General features: G+C 43.3%; 1 long non-coding RNA gene across 1 annotated transcript in view; it reads right to left on the bottom strand.

Annotated features, from left to right (window-relative positions):
- The window catches only part of LOC308068132, a 61892-nt gene that overhangs the window by 35598 nt on the left and 14164 nt on the right, over positions 1–12130 (bottom strand). The gene's annotated exons all lie outside the window — the stretch shown is intronic.

Genomic DNA, 12130 nt, shown 5'->3' with positions numbered 1-12130 from the left:
CTGTAAACAAAGAACTTAAATTTTGACTACACCTGAGATCTCTGGGGCTTTTCCTGCTGGAGCTGCTGCTCCATGTTGCACCTGGACAGGCACAGCCTGCTCGTGCTGCCCGATGCCCATCCGAGCCGCCTTCCCTGACTGCAGCTGCATCAGCTTAATGGTTTCAACCAGGGTACAGTGGGTTTGTTTGTATGATAAATATATACTTTCTAGCTAGCAGGAGACATTTACTATTTATTTTTTGTGACCTCTGATTTCATGTTGTAGTTTCTCGCAGCTTCTCTGCAGAAACAGTATCACACGTATTTTTGCTGTGACTTCAGCTTTAATGCCATTGCACCAGAAGCACCTGTGAATAGAGGGGAGATGCCGGGGTCAGCAGGGGGGCTGCGTCACACTAACAGAGGACTTGCTGATGTCTGTTGGCATGGGGAAGGCTGCATGTGTGAGACCCCTGCCCTGTCACAGGCTGATGTTAACTACATCCTGATGCTTCTTAAGCAATGAAGAGACAAGCTCAGGGGATGGGATGCAGACTGACTTTGACGCAAGAAGCTCTGAAGTGGTCCTGGCTCAGCAGCCCTCGCATCGTGCTATACTTAGACACTGCAGACTGCCTCACCACCTCAACAGCAGCAGTCCAAAGAACATATATTTAGTAGTGCACTTGCTGATAGATTAAACCATTTCCATCATCTCCCTGGCTGAGAGTTCAAACTTTCTGAGAAAAATATTAACACATGAAATCCCACAGCCAAGTGTCAGTTTGGGTGCTCTCATGATGGGGGAAGCCACGATGGGTTCACAAAGCTTGGCAGCTGAGGAGCAAGCGACCTATGCCAAGCGGATACCAGGGTGAGCTTCATGTGCCCTAGCAGCAGCCAGGCACACAGACGGGACAGACCGACCCCGCTTCTGTTCTGGGTGGGCTGGGCCCACATTACCTCAGTCTCTGCAGGAACAAAGAAACCCGCGCTGAAAACAAAGCAGAGTGTGTCCCAGCCCCGGGCCCCCAGCCCACGGCTCTGCCAACGGCTGAGAGCACCTCCAGGCGGCTCGTGCCCAGTTTTGAATTCAGTGTTCATGTATGGTGGTCAAGATGTCCTATCTGATGTTGTCTTCAATTTTCATCATAAAATGTTGTCATTTTCAGAAGGCCGTGGAAAATATTATAAAACCATAATTCAAATTTTGTTCTGAAGTGATACACTTTAACATATATATCATTCTTAAGTGTCTATGAAAAAGCTGCGAGAAGTTGAGATCCCCTATTGCTTGCTTATGGATTTTGAATTTCCATGATCACAGGTGAAGTTCTGTATACTCAAATATTCAGATTGAAATGAAGTGTTGTTGAGAGCAGTTAGTTTCTAAAATTCAATTTTAATTTTTACTTTGGCAGCCATAATAATTTTAACTGCAGATTCCCCTTCCTCAGGACTCAGCCAGAAGAGGCCAGAACAGAAATACTCCTCTTACGCTCTGAACAGAGATGCAACCTGGTAACACAGCAGCGAAGTCTGGGGTGCTGTCACAAGGCTGGCTGCTGATGTAAGTTCACTTACAGGTGACCTGTCCGTCAGACACTTGTAATGAAACTTTAAAAGCCTGTCCCTCACTTACATATTGTGCTTTGCTTTTAATGCAATTCAACTTTCTTCAGAAGAAAGAAAACATGGGAACAAATACGTTCATAAAACCCTAAGCCAAGAACTAAAAAGTCAGATGTGTTTTTCCTCAGGTATCTATTTATGATCAAATAAAGAGCCTGGAATTTTAAGATGTAATTTGAAGGGCTGGGTTCATGGTCATATAAGAAGAAACATGCCTTTCTATTGATTTGCCAGCGTTACTCATCGTCTTTTTACTGTTATCAACAAGACAGGAATAGAATGAACAGACAGCTAAACAATAAGGAAAACCTCTGCAGCTGCTTAAAGCCAATAAAATAACTGTATTATTGATGAGGTTATCAAAATGTCAGATGTGCCAGCTCAGCTGGCATTCTTCTCTGCCTTTTTATTAAAATCTCATTACGAAGTATAACAGGCGAGCAGAGAGTTTGGCATTGGGTTCCTTTTCTGACCTAATTGTTTAGGATATCTTTTTAAAGATTGGTTTTCAATTTACATCTGTACACAAATAAAATGCATGCAAATTAATAGCCTCATTGATTTGGTTTGGTTGTGGTTTTTTGGTTTTGTTTTGTGTGTGCAAGAATTAGACCCACACATGTGCTCTGTCTCTCCCTCTGTGGTCCTAAGAGGAACAGCAGGCTTCTGAAAGAATATTTTATTTCTGGGCTAAGTTTAGAATTTATGTTGCTGCTCTGTACAAACACACTCCTAAGATAAACACAGGCATGGTGCAAGATGGATGTACAGTTTTCTCCTGTCCACTCCAGAGGTTCCTGGTGTGAACGTGAAACACTGTATCCCTGGCAGGCTTTTTTAGCAATGCTTTGTCTTGCAACACAAGAGCCCAGTTCTTTGGATAGCTGCTTTCATGTCTCAGCCAAAAAGATCAGGAAAGCCAGATTCGCCAGGTTCAGCTAAAGGAAGATGACTTTGGCCCTTCTACCTTGTTCTACCTTATCTAAATAAGTGAAAAAAACTAAACAACGCACCCTACAAAAAAGCCAAGTTTAAAATGAAGATGCCAATGACAACCTCTGTTGCCTGGTGTGAAAGTCCTAAAATTTGTAGTTCCCAGCACAGGTCTGTCTGCTGCAATCTATGGCAATAAATGTGGCATTGCCTTGGCAACATTTTTTATACTTTGATTAAGGAGCAACTGATGCGATATTTCAGGAGACGGGGGAAAAAAAAGGTTTGATACCGAGAAAAACATTCTGGCTGTTCTGTATTGTCCTTGAGGACTTTACTGTGTGCCGTCACTAACTGCTTAGCAACAGATTGATAGTGGCGTGCAAATCAATCTTTTCAGAGCAGAAAGCACAGTATACAATGCTGCATGTTCCAATTCAAAAGATACTATTGGGAAGCTATATGAACATCAATTATGGTTTTTTAGATATAGTTAATTATAGCAGGGAGAACTCTGATCACAAATCAGCTTTCCTTACTCCCCCTTCTGCCTTTTAAAAATCACAAGAGAATTACTATAGATTAGCAAATTAGAAATCGCAAAAATGTAATTAGCCAAAATTAAGACGGGTTGGCAAGCACTGTTTCTAAATGGACTTGTGCCAGAAAAGTGAAAGAAAATAAAACTAGCATCCTTTAAAAAGTTTTAAGTTTAGTTGTCATTATTTTGCTGTTTGGTTTTTGATTTGGTTTTGCTTGGTTTGGGATTTTTTTTTTTAATATGAAGTACTATTTTTTAAACAGGGTTCTATTTCCAAAATGCGTGCAGACAGCAAAATAGAAAAAAAAAGGACAATTCGAGTAATGTGGAATGGAGAGAATTTAGGGGGAATAAAACCATCAAAGCAACACGTGTCCATGAGGAGCTAGAGAACAAGAAGGGGCTATGCAGGCACCACAACCTTTGACCTACTAAGGGATGAGGATTTGAAGCAGACGTTAACTCTACCCAAGGGAAGTCATGTGCATCCACCTAACTGGACTCCTTCAACTTTTATCCTCACTTTGGCTTCTGTGACAGCAGCCAACACAGCGCGGGGCTGAGCATGGTGGAGGCAGCACACACCACCCGGCTCTGCGCTGCCAGCATCCTCCTCCACCCCCCACGCCTCGACAGCGTGGCCGGCCACCCCAGCGGGGTACCAGTGCTGGGGTAACCTTAGCTGGGCTCTCCTTCCCAAAGCTCGCTGCTTCCTCCACCCCTGGGACTCCCAGACTGGAGTCCCAGTCCCTGGGCTCCTAGCAGCATCCCGACCCCCCAGAGCCTGGCATGGCAAACCCCTCTGGTCCCTCCTGGTGCAACCCTTCACTGGTAGCAGCATGAGGATTCCCCCCCCCCCCCCCCCCAGGTTCCCCAGCCCACAGCTGAGCCCTCCTCAGCTGAAACCAAAGCGAGGGGTGCAGCAGGAGCGTTCCCCGTGCCCGTCCGCCCCTCACCCCCACACTACTGGCCAGTCCCTCCTCACGGGTGCCTTGGCTTGCATGGGAAACCCAGCAAGGATATTTCCATCAGCTCAGCCAGCACCTTCCAGCCCCTGCCTGCTGCTGACACTGAGCTGGTGGCTGCTGTTGAGATGGATGCCAGGACTGCAGGCAGGAGGAGAGCTGCTCACACATTTAGACACAGAAACTTCCACGTGCTTCCTTGCTCTATGTCAACATTTATCGTAAAATGTAGATACTCAAAATTGTAGAAGAGTAGCACATGAGTGAAGTGAGTCCATGTCCTAAAAGCATACCTGATGAGCTCCTTTTTGGTGGTTGGGCAGATCAGTATTTTGGGTGCTTTACATCAGCTCATTCAATGAAATACCTGTTTTCCAGCTGATGAGCTGCTACAGGAAGAGAAAGGCTCATTCTTCCTTCCTCAGGGAAACTGCAGTATTACAAAAAACAAAACAGTGGCTCAGAGACATACTTCTGCCTTCAGTTGTGTGCTTCTGGCTGCAGCATGCAATTGTAATTTAAGTGTTGAAAGCAAGGTTGAGAAGGGAAGGCAGGAGAGAGCCAGGGCACGGGCTCGCTGCCTCTTGTGGTCCCAGTGTGGGATGCTCTGTGGGGCTGATCGCTGCAGCCCAACAGTGCCCACAGCTCAATGTACAGCTGCCCCAGAGAGGGAATGCAGTGCACTGAGCTTAGCTCCAGGGCACTCTAAATAATGAGAATTTACCTCCTGTAGGACAGAATAGCAGTGATACCTAGCCAAAAGGCTGCAATTTCAAAAAAGTCTAAGTGTCTCAATGTCCACTGAGAACAGAGCCACTAAAGTTTTTAAGAGCCTTGGTAAATCTTATCTAAAAGCCAGATTGAGGTGCATAAAGTCTCTTCAGGGCATGGGTGCACAGGAGAAATGCAGTTCCTCATGCAGTTTCCAGAATGAGATTTTTCTACAAGTGCATCTTATAGCACAACTTACCTATACAGGAAGGCGTTACACCTTTAATACGTGCTCCCTTTATGTATGATGCATTTACTACTTAGCACTTGATATACGTCTCTCCATACTACTTCCATGGTTTTGTTAGAAGTCTGGCAGACAATTTGAATCTGTTTGAGGACTGGTTCACCTACTTTTCTACCAACAAGGAAAGCTTTTCTCTCCGTGTGAATTTTATTTTAATTTTTTAATAAGGAAATTTTAGAATAACAATTTTAGCGGTAGCTCGAGTATCTAGATGCTATTATCATTGCTGGAAGTGCAGGACAGACATACTAGGAGTCAGAGAGAGCTTCATGGTGGTGCTGCTGAATATTGTCCCCAAGTGAGATCAGCCTGAGCCAAATCTTGCTTTGCAAATATATACTGCACCTCCATAAACCTACCAGCAGTTTAAAATAAAAAACGACCACATTTGCATGTAATAAAAGGGATACAGTCAGGCTCCTAACTGATTTGGGCACTTGCCTAAATTTCCTGCAGTTGCAAAAGTATTCTGGAAATCAGGCCACCTAACAGACAGGGATTTCTGATCTGTCTTGCTTTTGATTGAGTGAAAATGATGGAAGTGGCATTTTGACACTTTGAAGTCTTAGCCAGTACTTAAAGAATTCAACATCTTGTGAATTTACAAATAAACCCCCATGACTTCTTAATTACTGGAGGTTTTATCAGTTGGTTCAAATTCTGGCTGATTAATAGTTTGTCTGAAATAACAAAACAATTAGAAGTTACAGTGCATTAACATAAAGGAATCTCACTTGTGCATGTATATTCAAAGGGAATTCAATTTTTCTCTTGGAGTTTGTCCTGGTTTAAAACCTTGAAATTGAGAATTGTCTTCCCTTTCCTGACTGCATCTTATCAAATATGATTTCATATCTCTGTAGCTTTCTACAATCCCTCACCTATATTTCTTTAAATTGTGCTAATTGAATATAAAGTTAGTCCCCAGTGGGGACTAAGTAGAAGCCAAGTAATTTAATGGTCAGACAATTAACAGCTCTGCATTAACTAGAGCTTCTGAACAACAAATGTTTTTAGTAAAGCAGGCAGACTGTCATGCTGGCCATGCTTTTCCTTGCCTTAAGAAGAAGTGAGAATCACAGTTCAGTGTTATTAGTGAAAAAAAATTCCAGTTTCACTGCCATGGCATGATTAAATGTAGGGTTTTTTGGGTTTTGTTTTTTTTTGTTTGTTTGTTTGTTTGTTTTTTTGTGGTTTTTTTTTTTTTTTTTTTTTTTTTTCCCAGACAGAAGCAGCTTTCTGGGCTTCCTCGTCTGGATTTTCTCTTAGTAACATCTTGCTCAATTTTTGCATCTGATAACCATATCTGTGCCATTTTGAAGTATTTTCTTTGCAGACTGGGCAAAGTATCATGCCTTCTGTAGCAGGAAAATGTTTGGTCACATCACATTATTAATTCAAATCAGCTTTTGAATGGAAGTTTCCATCTATACTGAACATTTTGGAGCCGTAGAAATGTCAGCATTTTTAAAAACAGAAGACATCCCACTCAGATGCAAATATAACAGCATAGCTGCACCTCATGTGGGTATACAAACCCACTTCTAAAACATAAAACAAGCTCTCCTGGAGAGGTGATTACTAATAGTTGCTTCTACAGCAGAGGCTCACTTACATCTCTCAGGGTCCATGACTTTTTATACCCTCCATTAATTTAACTACACTAGTAGAAATCCAGTATGAGCTTCAACTTCAGAACAGATCTCCACAGAGGACAGAATTATTTGTTTAACCTTTCCCCAAAGAGTTTCCTCATTTTAGGCATGACTTCACAACACTGTCTTTTAGGATAATATCCTCTTCTTTATATATATCTAAATACCCTTGTATATAGATACGTTACAGCAAAATAATATTTCCTAGAATAAGTTACAACTCTATTTACCATGGGTTAGACTTTTTGCAGTTCACGATCTGCCACCCCAGAATACTGCAGGTGGGTCCAGCCTGGCTATGAAATAACCCAACCCAGAAATGCCCTGTGAGCTGCTACCGATTGCACCGCGCCTGACCAGCTGCAAGGCTCATCTTTCCAATACTCCCAAGCATTTTGACTTTCCTTGCGTTACTAGTTTCATTTATTTGGAAGTGATGAAGTTAAGACATGCACTCAAGATCCTGCAGGGTGAAAGTCTTCCTCCTTAAAGAGAGTTATCTGAGGTGAGTCACACAGCCACCTCCCCACCTGCTCCACAGGATCATCGAAATCCCTTCCCCTCCTCCCACAGTATCAAAAATACCTTCAAAAATTCCTTTCCAGTGTAAAGATCCAGCAAGAGAGTGGGTAAACCTTTAATACAGTCTTCTCTGATAGAACAGACAAATCACCATTATAACTCTTAAGTTGTGAAACACACAGACAATGAAAACAAAACATACTGAGAGTCCATTCATGAAACATATGTATTCTTTGAAGTCTCATTCACTGCATTATGTCTTAACCAGGAATGAAGGTATATTTAGTATATTTGCTCTGGTTTTATCACTACTGATGCCCCTGTTTCTACTTGTCTTTGATGGTTTGGCCTTTCTGATGGGTGTTTAGCACAGCTTTTTTCTCTACGGGGGGAAGGCACAGTCATAGTAGAGCCTGGCAGGCCAGAAAGCTTTCTGAATTTGCAAGGGTTGTACAAATAGTGATAGTAGACATCTAATAGTATTATCAAAGTGAGAGCTGAAAACACACCCTCCCTTCGAGATGCACAAGAAGTCGTTTGGACAAGATCTTTACTGTCTTAAAGCCAGAAGAAGAAAATGACTCGTGCTGTTTTACTCATAAAAAAAATACTCTATTATATTCTTTATATCCATTATGCCTTGAGAGATACTATAATTACAGATAGCAAAATTATAATTAACAATGGCTAATTAGGAGGGGCAACCAAAATGGAACAGAGCTGCCACCTCAGTTATTTTGCTCTCAGAGTGCACACACCTCTTTGCAGTGACCCAGGAGCAGGATCACCTTCAGTACAGCTGGTCTTCACTCCTGGCATTTCTGGGCGAACACGACATGGCCCGAAAGAGCAGCACACCCTGCCCCAGCACCTCAGAGGTGTCTGGCACAGCTGCCTACTGGTGAAGGTTGGGTGACACCACGGAACGCAGGGATGATTTTTACATAGCCTTATATAGACTTAAATCTAAGTATGAAGTCGTATTTCTTAGGTACATACAGTTAGGCAAACCTTTCCTCATCCACGATGCTCAACCAGGCTGAAGGGCAGAGTGGTGATCCTCCTCCTCTTATGCTGCTGACTGGCACAGGCGGATGATGTGCCTGCCCAGGGAGAGCAATATAAGCACAGTGCCCTACACAGCCTTCAGCCTTGATGTTTACATTCAGATTCTACTACCCTATAGAAGGAACAAGATACATTTCAGCTTCTAAGGCAGATCTGGCATTTAACTACAACCATTCTTTAACTGGCTTAACACTTTCAGTTCATAATTAAGCAGTATGGTAGGGAGTGGACTTTAAGCTCATAATTGTGCATGTTCACATGAGGGGAAATCATTGAAGCACAAGTAAAACAGGCTTTTCCTTATAAAAAAAACCCAACAACTATTTCTTGATGACATGAAGCTCTGACACAATCAGAACATGTATTTGCTGAATGCATTTCTTTTCTAAAAAATTATTCATCAGCAGCTTTTGAAGATTTCTTATCTGACCAGTTACAAGGAGCCATTCTTTTATCCTGGGAAAGGCATTTCTCATTTCTGTAGATGTAATAAGAGCATCCCTTACTGCTGGAGAGCAAATGATTTCCCTGCCAGTCACCACCTGCAGACCCTCCCGGCAGCAGCAGCCCTGGTCCCGCTGCCTGGAAGCACCTACCACCGTACCTACACCTGTGCACACCACAGTGGCAGTCTTCAAGAATGAGGACCAAACCTTTCACCCTGAGCTGTAGCACCCAGAGCCAGCCCCTCCCCGACTTTCTGTTTAAGTCCAACCCCCCACCCCCTACCCCCCCAGCTCCCAGCTGCACCCCAGGATTGCCTGGGGCTGGCTCGCTTCAGGCTGCACCATTGCCCCCCCCAACACAAACCTAGTTTTACTCAGACAGCTTTCTGTGTTGTTAACTGGTTAAGGACAGGTTACCCTCACCGATTCTTGGAAATTCAGCACCACCACCCCCCACCCCACCCCCCAAGAAAACCATGCTCCTATGCAAACCATGCTCCTATGCAGCATCATGATGCTTCTGACATAAGTGCCTAATTGATCCTGAACCAAAACCATCTTCACACTGCACAAGTCAGCACTTTCTAAAAATAAACATCCAATATGATTCCTGCATTTATTCTCTTCTCCCTTTCCCAGATTTACTGCCACATGTAACACCCTTAAATACCTTTAAAATTTAAAATTAGAGACTTCCAGCAAATATTCTATATGAAACATAAATGCATTTCTTAGCTGCTTTGTAGGTCTGCTGCTAACTGGAAAGAGATAGTATTAGAAATCTCCTTAGTATCTTGACTGCAAATAAACACCATCAAACACAAGCTCAAGATATTTTTTCTCTATAGAATGTGTATAAAAAAGGTGAATCTTGAATTTAGTGAGGGGAAGTGGGGAAGTAAGGGGGAGGTCAGCCTGTTCTAACTTCATATTACGAGAGTAGTATAATTACCAGAATTTGTCGGCAATGATCCAGTGATAGCTTTGGACAGCTTTGAGCAAGACTGGGCAGACTGACCTCTCCCAGTCCCTTCTAACTCATATTTCCATGCTGATTTGCCAGCAGCCGTGCTGAAGTGCTAAGAGCAGGTCTAGCATGCAGGCACCACACAGGCATCCTACCAGAGAGGGACCGCCACCAGCAGATGTGTCAAGGCTGGAAAACGGGCATTTGCCTTAAGTAAAACCAGTGGGGTTTTAGGAAATTGTAAGAAATGTCTTATTGTTCTATAAACACTTCATAGGTCAGCTTCCATCTTATGGTAGAGTCATCAATATTCTCTGCTCTCTAGTCTTCTGACTCTGTTCTGGCTCCTGATGGTAGGAGCTTTGTTTCTCATGATTTTTGTTCTGCTGGCAGCAAGTGCCATTTATAACTCAGACAGACTGTTTCCATTTTTACTTAGACCAAACTCCACTAGTTTCTGCAGAGAAATCCCTGAACTACTTAGGCAAGAGGAAAACTGAGCATTTCTAACTCTGTATATATGAACTTACATCACCTGAGGATTTGACCCCTGTTTTTCTTTTCATCCCCTGTGTTTAAGGATGGAAGTTAAACTCTTGAGTTTTACTGAGATATTTATCCATTTTCTCCATTGCTTCATCTTTTTTGGTGGTGTAAAATGCACATCTGAAGAATAAGAAAAGGCAAATGGAATGAGCTTAGTGTGAATGTAGGAGGTGATAAATGAGCATATAATCAATTTTGCAGAAGGAAGAAAACTGATCTGATGTAATGCTATGTACAGAATCGTGTAATGCAGCTTCCTCATTTAAACCATGCAAATACCACTCCCGCCATTGCTCTGCCTAATGGACCCCTCACCCTGGTATCTCAGAGTGCAGAAGAGCATCCACTGCCAGTGGAAGCAAAAGCGATGCTCATGTTGAGAGCCATGCAATAGAACACATTGAGGTCTGACCTAAATTTGTAACTTCCTCCAGCACTCCTGCTGCAGGCTGCCAAAATCACAGAGCATCAGCAGTGTGGTTAACACCAGTTACATCTGCATTTCATTCTCACTGAATCCTGCATGGGGACTATCTGACTCCTAAACCTTCCTTTGAAGCTGTAGCCTCATGATTTCGTAAGAGTGGCGGAAAAGAATAGTTTCACTCACTTGAAAATTAATAAAGATTTTGCATTATGTACTAACGATTATTTTAATCAGTGTGTTCCCAATATCTGAAAAACAGCTCCTGACATACACTGTATGAAGAAACAGGTGAATTAAGGAGAAAATAGTTGCAGCATCCTCATGAACATACCAGCACTTTGCCTTAAATTGTAACGGTACAGAAATTAGAGTGCAGTAAGTATAATCTCAAGGCTCTTACAAAGTTCAAAGTGTAGAAAAAAACTCGGTCCTGCCACCAAAATGCATTAAAAATGACTGTAGAGAGGCAGAGCTGGTGGGTGGGGTGTGGGAGCTGAGCCCTTTGCTGCTTCTGGAAAATGCCAGCCTGTGCCCCTGGAGACCCGGAGGATATGCTGAATTTTTGGGGAACCCTGTTGCTGTCTTAACCCCTCCTCGTTCCTCCAGGCTGTCTCCCAGGAGGGCACACTCTGGGCTGACCCATGCCCCAGTGAGGGCATGCTGGGGGTGGTGTGCTCTAAATTAGTATTTTGACCCAGGCACTTCCCATGGCAATGCCAGGGCGCAGGGTGAGGCTGCCGGGGGGCAGGCAGCGGCGGCAGAGCGGGTGTGCTTGCAGGGACAGCGAGGGGGGGGCTCTTAACACGGAAAGAAGGGATTTGGGGAAATGAACCTGAGGGCTTTCCACAGACCTTTATAATTGTTTACTGCCTAAAAAAATGAGTGAAATAAGATCTGAAATCTTACATTCCGAGGAAATCATAGCAAGTACCAGTTATCCATGGAACTGGATTTGCTCCATTTTTCATTCCATGGCTTTGGATCTCCCTGTTCAAGGATCCACAGATTGATCAATTCTTCTAAAAATGTTATATCTATATTTCAATTTATATGGTAAGACATAATTTTACATTACATTATTTGTTTGTGTAGCTGCTGGTCCAGACAAAATAGCATACGATTGTTTGCTGCATGGAGCGGGAAAAAAAAAAAAAAAAAAAAAGAGAAAGAAAAGAAAAAACCAAAAACTTTGCAGGTCCTATTTTTAACTCATGGTCAGCAAAGAGATCCCAGGGAGACTGCAGGGAGCAACTGTCTTTGCATTTCGACACATAGTCAAGGCAGAGAGAAAAAGCTGCCACGCTGGTATGAGGTTTCAGGGAAGACAGACCCCATGGTGCCACATCCCCCATGCGATGGCGAGCGCCAGCCCTACCCAGGGTGCCTACCCTGGCCATCCCAAAGCTTCAGGGCTGCTGCCCCAGCCATC

The sequence above is a fragment of the Falco punctatus genome (genome assembly GCF_963210335.1).
Source record: "Falco punctatus genome assembly, chromosome: 8".
Classification (NCBI taxonomy): Eukaryota; Metazoa; Chordata; class Aves; order Falconiformes; family Falconidae; genus Falco; species Falco punctatus.
This window is presented reverse-complemented; position numbering and strand designations above follow the sequence as displayed.